General features: G+C 42.4%; 1 pseudogene; it reads left to right on the top strand.

Moving 5' to 3' along the window:
* The window catches only part of LOC120546464, a 275615-nt pseudogene that overhangs the window by 49616 nt on the left and 201449 nt on the right, over positions 1-24550 (top strand).

The raw sequence follows: 24550 nt of genomic DNA, 5'->3' as shown, positions 1-24550 counted from the left end.
CCACATCCTTGAACAGATCAGTAAGCAAAGCAGACACAAACCTTGTTGGATTCCCCTTCTCTGTATCTCGAACCAAGCCGAGAATACGAATGTTATATTTCCGACTATGATTCTCCAAACGATCAGCTTTCTCTTTCAAGTCCGTGCTCTCTTTACGCAAACTTTCGTTTGCAACCTCCAGCGCGTAACCCTGATCTCTATGTGGTCAAGCGTTTCCTCCATAGCAACAACTTTGTTGGAACACTCGGCCATATCTTTTTAACGACATCAAGTTGCGATTGAAGTTTATCAACCGCCGCCATTGATTTCTTCCCTTATTATGATTCGGATCAGCTCAGACAGCTCCTGCATGTTAATATCCTTTCCTGCTGCCATATCAATCTCCGGCACCTGTTCAGCAAGGCCAAGTCCACTTAGCTTTGTTTGCAACCTTGTTTTCTTCTTAGACATATTACAGCTCTCTCACCCGATCAAGTCAACCTTTATACTTGACTGACCATCATTATAAATCAGAAAAGATCTTTAGTTATCAGTATTTTTCACATTTTTGTCTGAGATTGGCGTTCTTCCGATATGCTCAGCCTTTACGTATGCGCATTGTTGACTGTGCAAACCAGTTTTTTCATAGCTAAGATTCGGATACTGTACCGTGACATTGTGAGTATATTGAAGGTTAATGGTGGTTTGGCTGCACCTTTTAATGTGCAGAGAGTGCGACGGCGGTCTCTCTGTCGGGGATGCTTTATTCCCTTGCTCAATAAACTCAGGAATGAACTTTTGGGTGTGTATTTTCCTGGGTGTGCTTCTGCAGTCAAAATATCAGCTTATGCAGACGATGTCGTGGTTGTTTTAAATAAGCAAACAGATATCAACACTTTGGTAGCAAATGTGAGTGTTTTTAATCACATCTCTTCTGCTAAAGTTAACTGGGCTAAGAGTGAAGCGGTGGTGGTGGTGGGAGATAAGTTGCAGAAAACTTTATCTCTACCAGGAGGGCTAACCTGGAAGAAAGGAGGTGTAAAGTATTTGGGTGTGTTTTTGGGTGACGAATGTGTGATGCAAAAACTGGGATAACACTCTGGGAACAATAGTAGGCCGTTTAAAGAAATGGAAGTGGCTCTTACCGGGCATGTCTTATAGAGGGAGGACACTTGTTATCAATAATCTACTGTCCTCTTCTCTGTGGCATAAACTGTCTTGTGTGGACCCCCCTTTTAATTTACTTGCTAAGATTCAAGCTGCTTTAGTTAATTTTTTGGGGATAAGCTGCACTGGATTCCCCAGTCTGTTCTGTTCCTTCCCAAAGAACAAGAGGACAAGGACTTGTTCATTTGGCCAGCAGGGGCACTGCTTTCCGCCTGCAGTTCATCCAGAGACTACTCTTTGGCCCTAAAGACTTGGGGTCTCATTTATAAACGTGGCATACGCACAAAAATGGGGCTGAAATCGTGCATCGCCCACTTCCCACAAAGGTTGTGATTTATAAAAAAAACTTGATGGGAGAATGTGCGGTCCTCCATGCAAACTCCTGACCCATGCGTGCGCACATTTTGAGACCAAATAGGAATTGGCGACGCGAGATGATGAGGTGGTGAACTGAAGTCAGACTGCAGAAAGTACGTAATGGGAATAACGATTAGGCTCTTAATATGTTTAAGTATTAATACCTCACGCATTTCATTACTTCACACCATATTATGAAGATTAAATCCAGCAGTGTTATTTTCACTTGTACTGAGTGATAATTGTTCCATAAACACCTCCAACTCAAATCATAAATCAAAATTCTTTCTTAATATTTAATCGGTGCTGTCTCACCGTCACATTGTCCGTCTGAGCGCGCAGGAGGAGATGGCCCGACTGCATGGAATACAGGATAGCATCAAATATGCTAGCATTAGATGACTGCAGAACACAGTGTAAATAACTAAATATGTCTTTAAAACTGTGCATATATGATCAAATGTCAAAGTCTGGAAATACAGCCGTTAAGCTCTGGCGTATCGTTACACTCTATGTCCTTGTTATCAGTCCGAACTTTAATACCTTTCATAAGAAAACCTGCATGAAGAGTGTGTTTGCCTATTACATTTCGATTTCAACTTGTATCTCGGGGGTGGGGATACCACTAGTTGATGATGTGATTTTAGCAAGGTGTTAACAATCACAAATTGTTGTAGGCTAAATACATAATACTGCGGTGAACCCGGTGCGTAATGCTGCATGATGGCACTGCTGGCCCTGCAGGAGGACTGGAATGGAAGAATCAGGAGAAAAAGAGACTTCAGGGACCATGACGATGACTCATATACCGATTTAAATTCCCTAATATAGCTGTAATACAGTAATATAGCTGCGCTTTGGATTTATATACTGAATTGGGTCAAGTAGAGAGAGCAACGCACGGAACCGTGTACCATCCGGTTCAAATACAGGTCCTCGCCACTCTAGGTGAAACCGGCTGTTTCCAGAAGGAAATGGCTGACAGCTAAGTGTTTTTTAAAATAAATATTATATATAATCTTCAACTTCATCACTAAGGCTTGTTTGTATGTAATAAAATATCGTCTGGTATATCGGAAGCTGTCCCAGAGTGCCGTAAAATTTTTATTAATAAAGGTAGTCTATAGATCCAGTTTTCCTACACTGTGTGACAACAGGCCGAAATTATATTTCAATTGGCAGCAATTCCTGAGTGTCTGAAAGTTTTTTTGTTTGTTTGTTTTTCTCCGCCAGTCGCCATGATTCGGCATGTTTCGGTTACGTAAAGAACAACTGCAAGGGTCATTAACATACTGATCAGCATTCACAAGATGCTTTACATTGACTATTTATGGTTAAAATAAGGTGTACAGGGCGGGATAAGAGGCTGATCCTCGTAACGCACACTTGTAGTCAATCTCTGATTTATAAATGGAACATTGCTTACAGGTGGATAGTACGCGGTTTTATAAATCTGACTTTTTTCGTCGGCGCCCTATTTGGGCTTTTGGGCGCGCGTACACTTAAAGTAAGGATCCACGCACAGTTTTATAAATGAGACCCTTGGTCTGGAGACCTCTGGCCCGCTGGGGCGGAACAGTTTTAAGGGTTTTGGATTAAAAGAGTCTCTGTTCCTGATGGACGCAAGGAAAGCTGAGTTTCCAGGCGATGCCTTCTTTCTATCGAGGCTTGTTTACCGTGTGGAAGCTGTTGGTCAAGGAGAGACGGCTGCAAGATGACTCCTTACACTGGCTGCTTCAGGAACCGGTGGTGTATGGTGAACAGTTGGATTACCCCTGCTGGGCTGGTTCAATACTTGGCTGGCGTTCTGCAGAGCAGCGGTGCTCACACTGGGGACAGTGGTGGACATCGCTGGTCCGGAATTAGACAATGCTTCTGCTTTGGCAGCTGTTCTGGGGGTGAGATCAGTCAGGATCATCACCAAACTGTTGGACCACTGGAAATACAATCTGTCTGGACATGAATCCATAATGTTGGAGCAATATACTGGTGGTCTGATTACGCCTAATCTGACGCATTCCTTCCCTGGTATATGTGTCAGTCCCATTCTGGATAACTATGTTGGTTGTTTTTAGATGTAAAGCACTGCACTTTAGACCTGAAAGAGGCAAAGGGAATGTTTTTTATAAAATGATGGTCATCCATCTTCACCCGCTTATCCGCGTTCGGGTCGCGGGGAGACAAATATTACAAACAGGATTGGTGACAAAGCGCGGCCCTGGCGGAGGCCAACCCTCACCTGAAACGACTCTGACTTACTGCCGAGAATCTGGACACAGCTCTCACTTTGGTCGTACATACAGGCCAAGTTTGGACACACCTTCTCATTCAATGTGTTTCTTTATTTTCATGACTATTTACATTGTAGATTCTCACTGAAGGCATCAAAACTATGAATGAACACATATGGAATTATGTGCCAAAAAAAGTGTGAAATAACTGAAAACTGGCTATATTTTAGATTCCTCAAAGTAGCCACCCTTTGCTTTTTTGATAACTCTGCAAACCCTTGGTGTTCTCTCAATGAGCTTCATGAGGTAGTCACCTGAAATGGTTTTCACTTCACAGGTGTGCTTTGTCAGGGTTAATTAGTGGAATTTTTCCCTTATTAATAAAAAGCAAAGGGTGGCTACTTTGAAGAATCTAAAATATAAGACATGTTTTCAGTTATTTCACACTTTTTGTGTACATATATCCATATTCAATTCAATTCAATTGTATTTATAGTATCAAATCATAACATAGGTTATCTCTAGACACTTTACAGATAGAGTAGGTCTAGACCACACTCTATAATTTACAAAGCCCCAACAATTCCAACAATTACAGTAATTCCCTCAAGAGCAAGCAGTGCGACAGTGGCGGAGGAAAAACTCTCCCTCTTGGGAAGAATCCTCGGACAGACCCAGGCTCTTGGTAGGCGGTGTCTGACGGGACGGTTGGGGTGTGATGAACAGTGGCAATAGTAGTCACATTAATAAACAGTGACTGGATGTAGCGGGAAGCTGCAGGGTTCAGCAGGACGCAGCATGACATTGCAGAGAACCGCTGAGCTCAGCAGGGAGTGCAGCAGGACCACGGCGACAGCTGGAACCAGGATCTTGGTGCCAACGTTTTCTCCAAGGAAATACGCTGGGGAAAAAATAAGGACTCCGGGGAGTAAACTCCCCAGAAGCTAGGATTAGTAACAAGCATTTCTGGGACGGGATACACACAAATAGTAATAGTAACAGTAATAGAAAGGGAGAGGAGAGAGCAGCTCAGTGTGTCAAAGGGAAGGAAGTCCCCGGGCAGTCTAGAACTATAACAGCGTAACTATAACAGGTAACTAAGAGAGACAGGTCATAAGGAGAGGTAGCTTTTCGGGCTTAGAACTCTCCCCTGCCGGATCGGGCTTGGCTGGCCTGCCTCCCCTTACTTTGTTAGGTATTATTAATCTAACAATTATGAAGAGAAGCAGGTGGGCCAGTTAGGTGAACACTGCAACTCCTCACCCCCTAACTATAAGCTTTATCAAATAGAAGAGTTTTAAGTTCATTCTTGAACGCGTTTACAGTTTCTGCCCCCCAAACCCAGATCGGGAGCTGGTTCCATAGGAGAGGAGCCTGATAACTGAAGGCTTTGGCTCCCATTCTACTTTTAGAGACTCTAGGTTCCACCAGTAACTCTGCATTCTGGGAGCGCAGTGCCTGTGTGGGACAATAGGGTATTAGGAGCTTTTCTAGATATGATGGTGCTAGACCATTTAGAGCTTTGTAGGTCAAGAGAAGGATTTTAAACTCAATCCTGGATTCAACAGGAAGCCAGTGCAGAGAAGCTAATACAGGAGAAATATGATCTCTTTTCTTAGTTCTTGTGAGAACATGCGCGCAGCATTCTGGATCAGCTGGAGAGTCTTAAGGGACTTATTTGAGCAACCTGACAGTAGGGAATTACAATAGTCCAGCCTTGACGTAACAAATGCATGGACTAGTTTTTCAGCGTCGTTTTGAGACAGGCTATTCCTAATTTTGGCAATGTTACGAAGATGAAAAAAGGCTGTTCTTGAGGTTTGTTTTAGATTGGCATTAAAGGATATATCCTGATCAAAATAACTCCTACATTTCTGACAGTAGTGCTGGAGGCCAGGGCAATAGCATCCAGAGTAGCTATTTCTTTAGATAATGAGGTTCTGAGGTGTTTAGGTCCCAGTACAATAACTTCAGTTTTGTTAGGGTTTAACATCAGAAAATTATAGGTCATCCAGGATTTTATATCTTTAATGCACGCTTCAAATTTAGCTAGCTGACTGGTTTCGCCCTGGTTTGATTGACAAGTATAATTGTGTGTCATCCGCTAACAGTGAAAGTTAATTGAGTGTTTCCTAATAATATTGCCTAGAGGAAGCATATATAAGGAGAATAGAATTGGTCCAAGCACTGAGCCTTGAGGAACCCCATGGCTAACTTTAGCGTACTTGGAGGATTTATCATTAACATTAACAAATTGAGATTGATCAGAGAAATAAGACTTAAACCAGCTTAGAGCAATTCCTTTAATGCCAACCAAGTGTTCCAATCTCTGTAACAGGATTGAATGGTCAATTGTGTCAAATGCAGCACTAAGATCTAGTAAAACAAGTATGGAGACAAGTCCTTTGTCTGCAGCAGTTAAAAGGTCGTAGTAATTTTCACCAGTGCCGTCTCTGTCCTATGATGCTTTCTAAATCCTGATTGAAAGTCATCAAATAAACTATTGCTATTTAGAAAATCACATAACTGATTAGCAACCACCTTCTCAAGGATCTTGGATAGAAAGGGAAGGTTAGATATAGGTCTATAGTTTGCTAAGACCTCAGGATCGAGGGTGGGTTTTTTCAGAAGAGGTTTTATAACAGCTACTTTAAATGACTGCGGTACATAACCTGTTAATAAGGACATATTGATCATATCTAGTAATGAAGTGTTAACCACAGGTAATGCTTCTTTGAGTAGTCTCGTTGGGATGGGGTCTAAGAGACAGGTAGATGGCTTAGCTGAGGATATCTTTAACATTAATTGTTGAAGGTCTATAGGATAAAAGCAGTCTAAGTTTATGTCGAGACTAGTCGTTATTTCTAGCAACTCTGCGTTTAAAGGTGAACCGTTAAAAGTTGAGGGCAAAAGGTGACAGATTTTATCTCTAATTGTTGTAATTTTATCATTAAAGAAGCTCATGAAGTCATCACTACTCAGAGCTAGAGGAATAGATGGCTCAGTAGAGCTGTAGCTTGGTTATCTGTCAGCCTGGCTACAGTGCTGAAAAGAAACCTTGGGTTGTTCTTGTTTTCTTCTATTAGTGATGAGTAATAGTCTGATCTGGTCTTTCGGAGGGCCTTCCTATAGGTTTTGAGACTTTCTTGCCAATCCAAACGAGATTATTCCACTTTTGTGGAACGCCACTTACATTCGAGGTTTCGTGAGATTTGTTTCAATTTGCGAAGTTTGGGAGTTATACCAAGGTGCTAATTTCCTTTGCTTCATCATCTTCTTTTCAGGGGAGCAACGGAGTCTAAGGTCATCCGTAGGCAAGTCGTAGCACCGTCTACAAATGTATCAATTTGAGAGGGACTGAGGTTAACATAGAGGTCCTCTGTTATGTTAAGGCATGACATAGAGTCGAATGCTGTTGGAATATCTTCTTTAAATTTAGCTATAGCACTGTCAGATAGGCATCTGGTGTAGAAGCTTTGCATATGTGTTCATTCATAGTTTTGATGCCTTCAGTGAGAATCTACAATGTAAATAGTCATGAAAATAAAAAGGGAAACACATTGAATGAGAAGGTGTGTCCAAACTTTTGGCCTGTACTGTAGATTGGTGGCCCTGAGAAAAGACCCCTCTCACCCCATACTCCCACAGTACCTCCCACAGTATCCTCCGGGAACCCGGTCATACGCCTTCTCCAAATCCACAAAACACACACTTAGACCAGATGGGCATACTCCCAGGCTCCCTCCAGGATCCTTTCAAGAGTGAAGATCTGGTCCGTGCTGGCCCACGACCGGAATCCACAATTGTTCCTGTTCAATCTGAGGATTGACTATCGGCGGAACCCTCCTTTCCAGCACCTTGGAGTAGACTTTACCAGGAGGCTGAGAAGTGTGATATCCCTGTAATTGGCACACACCCTCTGGTCCCCGTTTTTGAAAAAGGGGAACCACCACCCCGGTCTGCCAATCCGTTGGCACTGTCCCAGACTTCCATGCAATGTTGAAGAGGCGTGTCAACCAAGACAGCCCCTCCACACCCAGAGCCTTGAGCATTTCTGGAGGGATCTCATCAATCCCAGGGGCTTTGCCACTGTGGAGTTGTTTGACTACATCAGTGACTTCCGCCTGGGAAATTGACTACGATCCCCCATCATCCACTAGCTCTGCCTCTAACATAGAAGGGTGTATTAGTCGGATTCAGGAGTTCCTCAAAGTGCTCCTTCCACCGCCCTATTACCTCCTCAGTTGAGGTCAACAGTGTCCCATCCTTACTGTACACAGCTTGGATGGTTCCCCGTTCCCCTTCCTGAGGTGGCGAATGGTTTTCCAGAAGAACCTTGGTGCCAACCGAAAGTCCTTCTCCATGTCTTCTCCAAACTTCTCCCACACGCTCGCTTTGCCTCTTTCCGGCAGAGGCTGCAGCCCTTCTGGCCCCTCAGTACCCTGCAACTGCCTACGGAGTCCTCTGGGATAACATATCCCGGAAAGACTCCTTCTTCAGTCGGACGGCTTCCCTGATCACCGGTGTCCACCACGGTGTTCGTGGGTTACCGCCCCTTGAGGCACCTAAGACCCTAAGACCACAGCTCCCGCGCAGCTTCAGCAATGGAAACTTTGAACATTGTCCACTCGGGTTCAATGCCACCAGCCTCCACAGGGATGCACGTAAAGCTCCGCCGGAGGTGTGAGTTGAAAGCTCTGTCAAACAGGGGCCTCCTCCAGACGTTCCCAATTTACCCGCACTACCCGTTTGGGCTTACCAGGTCTGTTTAGAGTCTTCCCCACCCCTGACCCAACTCACCACAAGATGGTGATCGGTTGACAGCCTCCGCCCTCTCTTCACCCCAGTGTCCAAAACATACGGCCCTCAGATCAGATGAAACAATTATAAAATTGATCATTGACCTTTGGCCTAGGGTGCGCTGGTACCAAGTACACTTATTAGCATCCCTATGTTCAAACATGGTGTTTATTATAGACAATCCATGACTTGCACAGAAGTCCAACAACAAACAACCACTCTGGTTTAGATCAGGGAGGCCGTTCCTCCCAATCACGCCTCTCCATGTGTCTCCATCATTGCCCACGTCGCGTTGAAGAAGTCCCCAGCAGAACTATGGAGTCCCCCACTGGAGCCTAATGCAGGACTCCACTCAAGGTCTCCAAGAAGGCCATTCTCCGAAATTCTTGTTTGGTGCATATGCACAAACAACAGTCAGAGTTTCCCACCCCACAACCCCGCAGGCGAGGGAGGCAACCCTCTCGTTCACCGGGGTAACCTCCAACGTAGCGGCGCTCAGCCGGGGCTTGTCACACCCTGGGCAATTCCGGAGAAGAAAAGAGTCCAACCCCATCCAGGAGTATGGTTCCAGAACCGGAGACTGTGCGTGAGGTGTAAGCCCAGCCAGATGCAACTGGTAGCGCTCCACCTCCCACACCAGTTCTGGCTCTTTCCCCACAGAGAGGTGACATTCCACGTCCCCAGAGCCGCGTCTTCTGCCCGGGTCTGGTCCGGCCGAGGCCACTGACCTTCACTGCCCCCGTGGGTGGCAGTGCACCCTACCCCCAGCGGTTCCTCCCACAGGTGGTGGGCCCATGGGATGGAGAGGGAGTTCGCCACGGTTGCTTCTCGGGCTGTGCCCGACCGGGCTTCATGGCAAACCCAGCTACCAGGCGCTCGCTGACGAGCCCGCCATCTGGGCCTGGCTCCAGACGAGGGCCCCGGGCTTCCTCCCGGGCAGGGTAACTTCACCTCTTTCTCGGTGGCTCATAGGGTTTTTGAACCATTCTTTGTCTGGCCCCTCACCTGAGACCACTTTTCCTTGGGAGACCCTACCAGGAGCACATAGCTCAAGACAACACAGCCCCAGTTTCATAGGGACACACAAACCTCTCCACCATGATAAGGTGATGGTTCCTGAGAGAAATGATGGTGCTGTGCTTAAATAAAAGTAAGCTCCATGAACGGGTTGAAACACCGTGGCGAGGACATCTGGGTTTGGCGGCTGATGTCCAACCTGCATGGAGGAGTTTATATAAACCACCATTAACTAAAAGAGTAGCTGACCTCCAGTGGAGAGTGTTACACGGGATAGTGGCAGTCAACAAGTTTCTGTCTGTCATTAGTCCTGGTGTTAGTGACAAATGTCCTCATTGTGATGAAACAGAAACTGTGTTTCATTGTTATTCTGAGTGTGTGCGTCTGCCTCTGTTGTTCTTGCTGCTGGAGAAACTGTTCAGTAAGATAGGGGAGGTCTTCTCCAAACGTATGTTCATTCTTGGGTTCAGGTACAGTAAGTTTGCTAAATATTAGGGCTGGTCCGAATACCATTTGTTGAGCTGCAGCTTCGGTAGTAATAAGCATTGAATATTGAAGCTTCGGAACATATTATTATCTCTAATAAAGGCAGGAATCTCTATGTGTCTATCTGTTTGTTTGCATTTTGATTATTTTGAGAACCTTTCAACGACTTCACAAGGGAGTGCAGTGTTGTATAGACAGGCCAGACGCGTTCGAATTAATAAACTTTTAACATCTCAAGGATCACCGTCCCGCAACCAGGGCCGTATTCGGGACTGAAATTCAGCCCGGGACTTTAAGATATAGAGGCCTTTGCGGAGAGTGCCCTTGGTGCACGAGCAGAAGGATTTTTGCAGTTATTTTAATTCTAATCGTGTTTTTATGGTATAAAGAGAATCAGATTACGCTGAAGACCTTCAAGAAACTTTAGGATGACACCTGCCTCCTCAGGTTGTATAAGCAAGTCACCGCTGCACTGAACACAACCAGGTCAGCAAAACCTAATCTCCAACACATAAGTCACAGTATACTGCTAACTACCAGCATGGCATGTGCACAGTCGGTTGGAGAGTGATGGACCCTGCCTCTGCTTATTGATTGTACAGCTACATATCATATGCACGAGAAGGACATCAGTTATACATATGACTAAGAATAAACATTTTCTAATTGAATCTGTGCTTCAGTTAAGTTACTATCTAGTATGTGGAACTATTGGCATTTTATCCTATATGTAAATATCTGATTGATTGATATGCCTAATATGATTGCCTACCCAGCCCTGCACACTGCCCCTCTACCTGTTGTTTTCTTTCTTCCTCTCTCCTCCTCCTCCTCTCCTCCTGATGAGAGTGTATGTGTGCACCAATAGAAAATAAAAACAATTAGCTTATTAAAGCAAAAATTTGGAGACAGAAACAACTCAGGTATACAGGCCTAAAACTCATAAAACCTAAAACTGTCCTACACTCACATCACCAAATCCAAAACTGACTGAAAGTAAACTCTTTTTCGGGCGCCTTAAGTTTGAGCCAATCGGATGTAATGAAAAACGAGGATCAGTCCAAGTTAGCAGGGGCCGCTCGTATCCCCCTCAATATTGAAAGTATTGGTTTGGCCCGGCCTGAAACACACAGACACAGCGGCCCGCTGCAGCTGAACGCGCCGGCCGGGGGGCGGCTATGAAAGAAAAAAGAAAAAATTTATTGAAAAATGTAAAAAACGTATTGACCACCGGTCGGTTCGGCCTGAAATGGACCGGCCGTTCGGGATTGTTCCCGGTATTCCCGATGGCCAATCCGCCCTGCCGGCAACGAGACACTTTGTGACTGGGGGCGTCGCTGTAACCTCGATAAAACTTCCACTCATGAGTGTTTTTATAACTTTAAAGCATTAAATCTTTAAAATATAAAGCCATGTACACAACTGTTACAAAGTAACAGAAAATAAAAACAATTCAGCCGTAATCTGCGCAGCCGAGGTGCATACATACCTGTTTTCGTTGTCCTTTCAGCAACAAAGTGGTATTTTGACCAAAACTTGATTTTCATAAATCCCCAAGAGTCCAAGGAAATGTAATATCCAAGCTTTATATTCCAAAACGATCTTCGCGCCACAATGTTGAAGTTTCTGGCCGAATCACCGCGAAAACGCAAAAACAGTTTTCCATTTCCGCACTTGTTATCGCTGCCGCTTCTCTGCCCAGCTTGCTAAATGCTCAAAGTGGACGTCATCGTATACCGATCATATAGACAGTAGGCTCGTTCGAGATGAGCCAGATCTGCGAGAATCGATCACCGCATCGGCGTCCAATGCATGCCGGTTAGATTTGTGTCCGGCTTGATCCCGACTTGCTCTGACGTCATGCACACGGGGCAACGATAATCTCACGGGACCAAGGCCGCGAAGTTCTGAGACGCAGGTAGCGCAGTTGCTTTTCACCGACTGCAAGAGCCAGGGCGACGCAGGTGGACCCAGTGCATGCTGGGAACGCCGGCCTCTCAGCTGATCGAACAGCTGATTGGTTCAGAATCGACTCAACATGATGACGTTTTATATAAACTTTTTATTGATTTTCAATCGGAGGGATTTTAACTGCTATTTGTCTGATTTAAAGGCTTATTCTGTATAGAACACATGTTGTGTGGCTGATAGTTATGTTTAGAAGTCAGAGAGACTAAATCTGTTCAGATTACGGATCACCTACAGTCTGTTGTTTATTAAAAATCAGCAACAGATCACATATAGAGAATTTTGACAGCTACTCTGTCATAATAAAACCAACTGGAGACTGTGTAGGAGCTGATATATGGGTCTGATAACATTTTATTAAATCGGAATCGGACCCGACCGGACCACAGTGTTTGTGTCACTTCCTGTTCAGCCTGAAGGCTGCTGGAGTCAGCTGGAAAACTGTCCGACTTGAGAGCGGACTTTTGTCCCCACCCGCCGCGCTTCGCTCTCTCGCTCTACTTTACAGGCGGAGGCGCAGTTCATCTCGAACGAGCCTACTATATAAGGTACCGACAGGATCTTCTTCTTCTTCTTTGTAGTTTATTGGTGGTTGGCAAACCAACTTAAATGTGCATTACCGCCACCAACTGGACTGGAATGTGAACGAGAGATAAATGCAGAAAAATAAATAAACCAAAATAAAAAAATTTTAAACGAATATTCGAATGTCAAATTTTCAAATCGATTACCAACCCAACGAACGAATATTCAAATATTTGGGTCCAGCCCTACTAAATATAAATGTCAGTTGTTGAATTTCATCTTGGGCCAATCAAAGATGGCGGTGTATGTGAGCAGGAAGAGGAAGGTGGATGACTCTGATGATATTAATGTAAATCCACTGTTTACTCGGATGGTGAAAGTCAGAATCACGATTGACTGTAATTATTATAAAGAGATGAAGGATGTGATCTGGGTCCATGATGATGTGTTGAGCTCTGTTGAAGGAGACCAACTACTTTTTTCTCAGGACGTGATGTCATGTATTTGAGTGTTTATGTCTGTACGTATGATTTATTGGCCTGTTGAAAAGAGATAATTTTGTGATTAACAGGAGGGAACATTGATGAAATAAAGTTCCTTTAAAAATCAAAATTTCTCTCTGTCTCTTCTCTCCTCTCTATCATACACGATACCAATCATCACTATGGAAAACTGGTATATGTGTCTTTTATAGAAATGTAGTATTGTTGTTTCTTCTGGCTTTTATTTCTTTGTATATGTTTTAAGGTATGTTGTATGTCATGTCTGTGTCTTTTGAATGGACATTGAGTCTGGAATAAAAACATTGATAAAAACATTGATGATCTCTCTTCTCTTTCTCTATCTCTCTTTTTCTCTGTCTCTCTCTTGTCTCTCTCTTTTCTATATCTCTCTCTTTTCTATCTCTCTCTTTTTCCGCCGTTATGAATCAAGTTCTCATTTAATACTGGACCAATTTCCAAGATTGTTGTTCCAATCAGTAACTTACACACAAAAACACAAATGGGGTCCAGGTTGAAAAACCCAAAATTATCCTTTAAGGCAGACTGATCAACACAAATATTCTTAGACAAACACAAATGAGCTATTCATTAGGCATAGAAAGTAAAAATATTGCATAACTAAAAACCTGGCTCTCAGAGACATTTAACATTCAGAACAATGTTGTTAATTGTGTACATTTATTCACAGGCTGAGACGCTGTAAGATGTCAGAGAGAAGCTGTAAAGATCCGTCCTCAGTTCTCAGCTCTGTGTCCTCTGGTCTGAGAGACCTGGACCTGAGTAACAACATCAACCTGAAGGATTCAGGAGTGAAGAAGCTTTCTGCTGGACTTCAGAGTCCACACTGTAAACTGGAAACTCTAGGGTCAGTATTAAGATGTGTGTTACAGTGTTTTTTAGTTTTATTAAATTGAAAATGAAAAATCTCTTTTATTAATTTATCTTTTAATTAAAGGTATTGTGGAGGATTTTCCCGAATTTTAGAAAAGAACCGCCCTCTGTACTTTTTGAAAAAAATGCACATGCGCAACACTGCCTGCTCCCGAGAGGGAATGCCTATTAAACGTGTGCACGAGAGTGCACTGTTTACAAGTTGCGTTCGGAATGGCTCATACAAGCCTACTTTCCAAAAGAAGATTTGCACTTTTTCACAAATTGAGATGTTTACCGTGTGTGTGCGCGGTGCGTGACTTGTGCCAGGGCTGGAAACACGGTGAGAACGGGCGAAGCTTCCATGAACGGCTGAAACCGTAGCTCACCACACATATACACCTGAAAGTGCCTTGCGCGCGCAGAAAGCGAAAACTACCTAGGGAAGTGCACGTATCGACGGCCTTACGTAATACATATCACCAGGCTGATTGACAACTAGGAGGACCAATTATTTTGATGATCCACCCGGAAAAGAAAATCCTACACAATACCTTTAATTTATCTGACTTTTTGTAAAATCAGATTAACTTTTAAGACCAGTGGTTTCTAATATTTTCATCTCTGTTAAAGGGTAACTTTGGGTGTTTTTCAACCTGGACTCTATTTAACAATGTTTTTATGTCTAAGTGACTGATGGAACAACAATCTTTGAAATTGGTCCAGTATTAAGCAGGATTGCTGCAGTCAGCAGTCAGCGAAACATGCTACAATTTAAGTTATTCTCTCTCTGTCTCTTTCTATCTTTTTTTTCTCTCTCTCTCTCTGTCTCTCTCTGTCTCTCCCTCCCTCTCCCTCTCTCTCTGTCTCTCTGTGTCTCTCTGTGTCTCTCCCTCCCTCCCTCTCTGTCTCTCTGTCTCTCCCTCTCTCTCTCTCTCGGCTAGATTTATCGCGCCGTGCGTCTGTTTTCAGGCGCCAATTGGTCGCAGACCGACATTAACCACGCGGGCTATTTACAAACAGGGCGCACTTGGGTAAAATCACAGATTGCCTGCCACATGAAGCCGGAACACAAGTTGCGCTTTCAATATGCGTCGTTGGGAGGGTCGTGGGGAAAGTGGGAGTTCCACCCAAAAAGGTGGAGGATAAGCGAAAAGTGCGCTCTAATTATATATTCCGTGGTATTTACAAAGACTGTCAGTAAGACGGCCTCTATTCTTGGGGGGAAATTCTCCGCCTCTTTAAAGCAGGTCTGAACCAGCCGCAATCGAGTTTCCCGTAGACCTTTATGCCGCTGGTGAAATGGCAACAGTAATTTGAGCAAGACGTAGACATAGGCGAAGGTGAAAATATTGTTAACATAAGAATCACACTTTGTCAGTGAACACAACATCATTTAGCGTTAGAGATCAAGCAGCCATGCAATATTAGAGTTACTGGAAGAAATCAAAGATGACATTGAGTCTCCCACTCAGCGTTCACATCCCATTCCAGCAGTTGTTAAACTCCTCGCTACATTAGAAATATATCGGCATCAGGATCATTTCAAACAGTCATAGCATCAGCAGTGGGAATATCACAGTCCGCACTCAGCCGTATCATAGCACCAGTAACGCTTTGCCACAGCGCAATTTTACGGTATAGTGGACGGAGAAAGACGCTGATTGCCTGATGGGTGCCGGGGTTGATAAATACTACGCAAAATGTGGAAGCATAGCGGCGCTATTACCGAACTCGTATAAACAGACGAAGCGCAAATGCGCCAGTGTTAGTAAATCAGGCCCTCTGTCTCTTCTCTCTTTCTGACTCCACGCACCAAGCTTCGCCTGATCTTCTAAGAAGGGTAACGCCTTTATGAATCGAGTTCTCATTTAATACTGGACCAATTTCAAGATTGTTGTTCCAATCAGTCACTTACACACAAAAACACAAATGGGGTCCAGGTTGAAAAAACCCAAATTACCCTTTTAAGGTAGACTGATCAACACAAATATTCTTAGACAAACACAAATAATATATTCATTAGGCAGAGAAAATAAAAAGATTACATAACTTAAAACCTGGCTCTCAGACACATTTAACATTAAGAACAATGTTGTTAATTATGTACATTTATTTACAGGCTGAAGGGCTGTAAGCTCTCAGAGAGAAGCTGTGAAGATCTGTCCTCAGTTCTCAGCTCTGAGTCCTCTAGTCTGAGAGACCTGGACCTGAGTAACAACTACCTGAAGGACTCAGGAGTGAAGAATCTCTCTGCTGGACTTCAGAGTCCACACTGTAAACTGGAAACTCTCAGGTCAGTGTTAAGATGATTGTAAAGTGTTACAGTAGTTTTGTAGTTTTATGAAATTGAAAATGAAAAATCTCTTTTATTAATTTATATTTTAATTAATTTATCAGACTTTTGTGTAAAATCAGATTAACTTTTAAGACCAGTGGTTTCTAATATTTTCATCTCTGTTAAAGGGTAACTTTGGGTGTTTTTCGACCTGGACTCTATTTTCCAATGTTTTTGTGTCTAAGTGACTGATGAGAACAACAATCTTAGACATTGATTAAACAAGATCGCTGCAGTCGCCAGTCAGCGAAACAAGCTGCAATTTAAGTTATTCAGCAGTTGTGCACCTTCAATTTACGTCCACAAAAGGTCTTGTTTTGCTGTGTACAGACTCAGATTATTATTCTAAGTGTCTGACAACATTATGGAAAGGATCCCTACAGAGATAGACCTTTTTGTTAAAGATTATGATCCATTTTTTAACATTAAAACATTGTGGAGTCTGGTGGGTTTAGTGCTAGCGGAGACAGAGCAGAGCGGTTTCTGGTTTAACAAAAAGGTCTTAAAGAGGTTTTCAAAATACTTTTCTCTGTAGTGATATTTTTCACAATGTTGTCAGACACTTAGAATAATAATCTGAGTCTGTCAGAACCCAAAACAGAACTTTTAGTGGACAACAATGACAATGCACATTTCCCCTGTAGGATTACATTGCAGCTCAGGTCACGAGCTGCTGGTTAAACTGTTCTCATTTATTTTTTTCCCCAGCACCACCCCTTTTTGGGGAGGACAACTTTATTTTGAATAAAGCAATATATTTTTATATACACAGTATGTTACATTCAGATTTAGAATTACATTCAGTGCATAAACTATTGCTGTGACACACTAGATCCATAGAAGGGGGATTAAAGCACAACATACAGAGTGTAACACATAACACATAAAAGGAGACAAGGTGATGGACAGACAACAGAGGGAAGTGAGACAGGACGATAAAAGAACTGACAAGACGGGACTGGACAGGACAGTTGACAAACACAAGGACGTATTAGTGATTGGGTAGAATGATCTGGGATTCATATTGGGTGGTCAAGGTCAGGGTGTTGAAAGGAGCTGGAGAAACATGTTATGCATAAGTGTGGATAGTGTGTATGAGTAAAGTGGTAACTGCAAGGGCAAAAAGATGAATAAATAAATAAAAATAAATGGAAAAAGTAAATAAATAAATGAAGTTTTTGTTGAATTTCCAGCATTCTCAATTAATACTGGACCAATTTCCAAGATTGTTGTTCCAATCAGTCACTTACACACACCCAAAACACAAATGGGGTGCAGGTTGAAAAACCCAGAAATTACCCTTTAAGGCAGACTGATCAACACAAATATTTTTAGAAAAACACATATAATATATTCATTAGGCAGAAGTAAAGTAAAAGATTGATTGTTAATTGTGTACATTCATTCACAGGCTGAGTTTCTGTAAGCTGTCAGAGAGAAGCTGTGAAGATCTGTCCTCAGTTCTCAGCTCTGAGTCCTCTAGTCTGAGAGACCTGGACCTGAGTGAAAACAAGCTGAAGGATTCAGCGGTGAAGAAGCTTTCTGCTGGACTTCAGAGTCCACACTGTAAACTAACCATATGACATAAATGTTCTTCTTAGAAATGATGAAATGATCTCCTCAGGGCTGAACTTGTTGTGTACAAACAATACTAGACCAAAACAAAGAAGAGACCAGAGGCCTGAGGCCCGTCCAGAAAGCAGGTTTAGTGAAAACTCTGAGTTGGTTAACCCTGAGATGAGGGAAACTCTGGGTTTTCCGTTCCAGAAAGAGAGGTAACTTAACCTCGGAGTCAGTTACTATGGTAACTGAGTCCGTGAACCTAACCTGGGGCCTATACCATGAAGCTGGTTTAGGTGGCTAGCCAGCTATGTTTGAGTTTAGTTTCCATCAACCCTGGGTTTTAGGTACTATGAAAGTAGCTCGGCTTTAATCGGTGTTCGTTGCCATGGTATCTTACGCTGCACGGCTAACCTGCTCCGGGGCAGGTTATGTTCTGGATTTGAGATCTCAGTCTGAAGTTTGACCAATCAGCGGTGAGCAAAGAAACATATAGGTGACGTAATTAATTCCCAGCTGCTGTTCTCTGTTGCAATCATTGCAATGGCTTCACCTTTTGCTGCAAAGAAGTGTTTGTGATAAAATATTCACAAAAATAATAAAAGGTTGTGATAAATACTCACCACTTTGAATTATATTTTTATATTTTGTCTTGATCTGCTGCCAAGAACGTTTGGAGTTGGGGTTGCATCTAAAAATCAATTAATATTAATCTTTCTTAGGATGTCAAAGCTAATACATTCACATTTTACAAACATACATATATATATATATATATATATATATATATATATATATATATATAATATAACACATTTTTTCATATTTTATATTTATATACATTTTTATATACATTTTAGCTATATACATAATTTCACATTAAACATGAAATCAGCAATCTTCCTCCAAGATTGTTCTCTTGCTTTGGCAGCAGAGACGGTATTACTGCGTGCTTGAAAAACATTTTTATATTCTAAAATAATTTCTTGCTCCTTCGCAGAAAAATATATTGCTCTCGCTCTATCCATATTGAACGTGATTGGTTGTTCGGTGCCGACGTCACTCTTTTATGTGCACGCGCGCGGGGAGTAATCAGAGTTTAAGGATCAAAGCCTGAGTTAACAGAGAAAGTTGATAAGCTGCGTCATGGTACCAATAAAGCCTGATTGCATCGGTTTGGTTTTGTCAACTCTAAACCAATCCTGCAACCCTGAGTTTGTTCAACTACCATCATGGTACAGGCCCCTGGTCAGGAGCAGGTTTTCTTCAAGAAAACCTCGAGTTTCTCTCAGTCTCCTCCCACTGAGAGGGAGGAGAATGAGGAGAAAACGAGAAAAAAACGATTTTCTCATTTCTCCTCCCTCTGAGAGGGAGGGGAAACTCATTTCCTCATTCATTCATTCAGTCTTTATCAGGGCGCATTTTAATGCACTTTGTTATTTGCATGAATAAAAAAAAAAAGTGTTGGTTTAGGCTATGTTAGGCAGACTATAAAGGTTTTTTTCTCAAACATGTCACGTCCATGTCGACGATCCCGTTGATGAAAAAGTTGTATTAATTCACAGAGTTTACGTCGGTAATTGAGTCCCGACTATAGATGTATTTTCATTTCCACATAACCGATTTGAGAGGTAATTTTTAATCACAGTCCATTAGATATGTAGATACCTTATCCGTCCTCATATCACTAACATCAGCCATCGTGGACAGGCTTTAACATCCCAGCAGATTCTTTGGTGGCCATTACGTTTTTGCAAACGGCAGTTTTCTTTATAACAGCAGCCGATCATACCGTAATAGTAAAGCCACTGTAGGCCGTCAGAAAAGTGTGACTCGCTCTGAAACGTTTTTTAAACGTGTTGACACAAACCAGTGAGAGCCATTAAAAGAAATAAATGATTATACTTATAGTTCTGTTAATGATCATGGTGCTGCAGCCTCAGAATGGGATTATTATAGGCTAGTTTACTTTTTGCCCCGGGGATTGCACCTAAATGAAATTATAGGTGTAATACAATTCCAGTTTTACCAGTAATATTAGGCTATAAGTTAACTGTGATTAAATATGAAATTAATACACTGTTAATGCGTGCGCATTGACTCGAGCAGCAATTGTCTCCCACACCAATTCTCTCTCTTTTGCAGCAGCAACCGCTGTCTTGCTTTTTAACGAAATGCACTTTCAACGTTAATGTTAAAAAAGCAAGACACTCGCTGTTTGGCGCATGAATATTTCCGCCGACCCGTTTGTTAGTGGTTGTTACCATGGTGAATCGTAGAATCATGGCTCCATTCATACTGCCTTTTGTGCACGCGCGTAACCCTGAGTGAACATACTCCGAGGTTAATTGAACCAACTCATATCAGCTGTTCTGGAACCGAAAACTCAGAGTTTCCATCTCAGGATAAATCAACTCGGACATCAGGGTTAGACTCAGAGTTTGTTAAACCTCCTTCCTGAAACGGACCCCTGGACTACGAAGCAGGATTTGGTGTTAACAAGGTAACTTCAGGTTCAACCCAGGGATACCCTGTATCCACCGCGGTGGATTAGTTGTTACCGGGTTAAATCACCGTGGTAACTTATGCTGAACACCTAACCTGGTCAGAAGCATTATGGTATGTTGGAGATTAGAGACCAACCGGTGTAAGAGCACTCGCCTACTGACCAATCAATACTCGATTCATAACACGGTCACCGTTCTTAGAATATCAGGTGAAGCTCGGTGGAAGAGAGAGAGAGAGAGAGAGCGAGAGAGAAAAAAAGAGAAAGAGAGCAAGAGAGAGAGAGAGCAAGAGAGAGACAGTGAGAGAGAGAGCAAGAGAGAGAGGACAGCCAGAGAGAGAAAAACGGAAGAGAGAGAGAAGAAGAGAAAGAGAGAGAGGAGAGAGAAGGGAGGGAGAGAGAGAGCAAGAGAGACAGTGGGAGAAGAGAGAGCGAGAGAGAGAAAGCGAGAGCGAGAGAGAGGGGAGAGGGAGGAGAGAGAGAGAGCAAGAGAGACAGTTGCAGAGAGAGAGAGCGAGAGAGAGCAAGGTAGAGACAGTGAGAGAGAGAGCAAGAGAGAGCGAGAGAGAGACAAGAGAGAGACAGTGAGAGAGAGAGAGAGAAGCAAGAGAGAGAGAAAAGAGAGACAGTGAGAGAGAGAGAGCAAGAAGAGGAACCAAGAGGAGGAGCGAGTCTGTACACACTGCCACCAGGATATCCAAACAGAATTACATTTCCTATGTACATGTCCCAAATATGAAGGCTTAAGAACCAAATATTTCCAAAAATTTGAAAAACATATACCAGGCTTCAGTACCTACACTGAAGGACAAAAAGCTTCCTTTTTATTAGAGGAAGATAAAAACCGGCATGGCTAGCAGCTAAAATGTCTCCTCTCCTGCCACAATACAAGGAACAATAAATAGAGAATTGTATAGATTATCATTTATTTTCTAATTTATTATTTTAGTTATTTGTATTCTTTTATATATATATATTGTTTCAATGTACCCTCTGGGGGAACTGCACAGAAGTTGTTTAGTATCTGCATTTATATCATAATTATAATATGTTTACTTGTATTATTATTATTACATCAGATGTGTTTACTCCCTGTCATTTATATGTATGTTTGTTCTTATGCTTTGGCAACACAGATGTATTTTTGTCATGCCCATAAAGCAAATATAATGAAGTTAGAAGTGGTGAAATTATTTTTTGAGAGAGAGAGAGAGAGAGAGAGAGAGAGAGAGAGGAGAGAGAGAAGAGAGAGAGAGAGAGAGAGAGACAGAAGAGAGAGACAGTGAAGAGAGAGAGAGAGAAGAGACAGTGAGGGTGAGAGAGAGACACTGAGAGAGGGAGAGAGAAGAGAGAGAGAGAGAGAGAGAGAGAAAGAGAGAGAAAAAAAAAAAAATTTTCAGCAGAGTGAATTACTTCCAGGCTATTTGTCAGCTTGTTGAGCCGTGTGTTCCAATGCCACACATCGGTTTGAATTATGTTTTCTATATTTTATTTGCTCACAGGTGCCTTCGGAGTTACAACTGAAATATTAGGCTAAAGCAACGACAGTTTATGGAAAGCACCAGTGTGATTATGGTCTGATCTTGGTCCTGACTGATGGGGAAGTGATATTGATAATAGTAATAATCTACACATCTACAGCATCGGCTTTTCGGCGGCGAGCGACTGTATTGTGTTTTGCCTGTAAAATCATGTCTACGTTCTTCATATTCATGTGGAATTATAGTTTGCTCTTCTTATGTAAAATATGCGTCTCTGGTAGATGGTTGTGATTGGTCTGTGATGATCTTTTATGTGAAGTTGCTGGATTGGGAAACCCTGAGTTGATTGAACTAGTTGTTAACCAGCGCCGCGCGCACAGGTTATGCGGGACCGAGTTGTTGCCGAGGTAACCAAAATTATTTCTTTTATATTTATAACATTTGAACATGTTTATACTTATTCCTATTGTGAATATAATCTAATTAATCTTCTTTCCATATATGAGTGTTTTCTATAAATATGTTTGAAAACTGGACGAGTCGTCACGTGTATCCTTCTGCTAACTTCACAGTAACAAAGATGGCCGTGCTGGGCTTCTGCATAAATCACATTTCACGGTTTGTTTCCAACAGACATGAACTCTGTTATGATTTCCTGTTGTCATTTCAACCGAGGTGGAAGAAGTATTAATACCATAGTGTAGAAAATGGACTCCATCCATCTTCGTCTGTTTATCCGGGTCGGTGGTGGAGCAGCAGCTCCAGCAGGTGACCCCAAACTTCCTTTCCCCGAGCCACAATAACCAGCTCTGACTGGGGGATCCTGAGGTGTTCCCAGGCCAGGGTAGAGATATAATCCCTCCACCTAGTCCTGGGTCTTCCCGAGACCTCCTCCCAGCTGGACGTCCCTGGAACACCTCCCGAGAGAGCGCCAGGAGAAAGAGTTGCAGCAAGTTCCTCTTCATCAACCTGCAGAGAAACAAAGTTTAAACACTGAAAGATGTTCTGGTGTTCTCTACAGCTGATCTACTCGTTCTTTACCAGGTTCCAGTGTTCCTTTAAGATGTTTTAATGGTTATTATTGGATGTTCAACAGGTCTTTAAACACACTGAAACCTCTTCTATTTCTTCCTCCAGTTTACAACAGAGGATATCTCAGCTCATAGAGATGCAGCTCTATATACTGAAGGTTGAGGGTTCAAATCCCCACAGTGTATGTTTTCTTTCTGCTGACAATCAGAGGACTGTTCCATAAAGACACTCAGAGCTGATCAGTCATTTCTGATTTAATCCATTGTTAATTAAAGTGAATCTTAGTCGACTAATTGACTCAGAGGAGGCATCTCGCAAGTAGAAGTCCTGCATTCAAATCTTACATAAAAGTATAAAAGTATCAGCATCAAAATAAACTTATATCACCCAAAGTAAAAGTCCTAATTTTGCAGAATTATCTATAATATATAATAGTATTGTTATATTTATAGTATTGATCCAGGTCTGTGTGCATATCATGTTTGGATGATTCCTATGTCCTGATGTCCCAGATGGTCTTGTGGTCAAGACTCCTGGTTTATACCCAGCTGATCTGGGTTCAGTTCCCAGTGACTGAGTATGTTTTACAAAACTCCAGCATTTATTTATCCATTAATTAAACTCAGATTTGCATCCTAATTGAAAAACTTCAGTTATGTTATGTATCTTATTATTATTTAAGATATAAATGAAAGTGGTTACCTGTAATTTTATTTTATACATTCAAAGTTGTTGTTTAAACTTAAAATATTTGCCCATCTTACCCACTGGGTTCATACGGACTGACCTGTTCTCTGTTCCCTCCTCAACGCTGGAAAATCACAAATTCGCTAGTTGAAATTGACGCGAAATTGCAACAAATGTTTTTAAAAGAAAGGTTTGAAAGTTGTAGTTACTTTTTAAATGAAACCACAAACACAGCACTCACTCTCGTGTGACATACCTGAGGTGAGGTTTGAACCCACATTCTCCATGTTGGCAGTCAGCATCCTTCACCACCTGACCATCTCCGGTGAAGACCAACATAACATCAACCTGCAGAGAAACAAAGTTTAAACACTGAAACATCTTCTGGTGTTCTTTACAGCTGGTCTACTTGTTCTTTCCCAGGTGTTCCAGTAAGACGTTGTAGTCCCTGGAAACCTCTATTACCTAAACTTTCTATTTCTTCTCCTTCAGCTCACCTCAAAGATGATAGAGCCACAGCTTTATAAACTGAAGGTTGAGGGTTCAAGTCCCCACAGTGTGTTTTCCTTCAGAGGACTGTTTCATGAAGACACTCCAGCCGATCACAGTGATGTCTGATTGTATACATTTTTATCAAATAAAATACCTTTGTTTGCTTTGTTACTATTTATTACATTTTAAGGGATGTAAGGGATAACCGTTAAAAACCCTGGTTTGCAAAGGGATCTTTGGGGTAAAGTATCTAAAGCCTCTCAAAAATGTGATTATCACATAAATAGCGCAGGCTTGGACCCAAATGCATAGTTGAGAATTTATTTAACAAAAACAACAAAAAGCGTCCAGAGGTTGGCAGGCGAAAACTTACAACAAACGTAATCCAAAAGGCAAGCAGACCAGAAAGCAAGACCACAAAAGCAAGACACGGAACCTCAAAGTGGTTACACACAACCAGACAGCCGACCCTCGGCAGAAAAGCCAGTGGAAATGATCAGTCGCGTCCGAGGTCCAAAAACTGCCTCGGGACACACTGAGGCGACACCGAC

Source organism: Perca fluviatilis, chromosome 18, assembly GCF_010015445.1.
Source record: "Perca fluviatilis chromosome 18, GENO_Pfluv_1.0, whole genome shotgun sequence".
Lineage (NCBI taxonomy): Eukaryota > Metazoa > Chordata > Actinopteri > Perciformes > Percidae > Perca > Perca fluviatilis.
The sequence above is the reverse complement of the archived record's forward strand: the minus strand, read 5'-3'. Positions and strand labels throughout refer to the sequence as shown.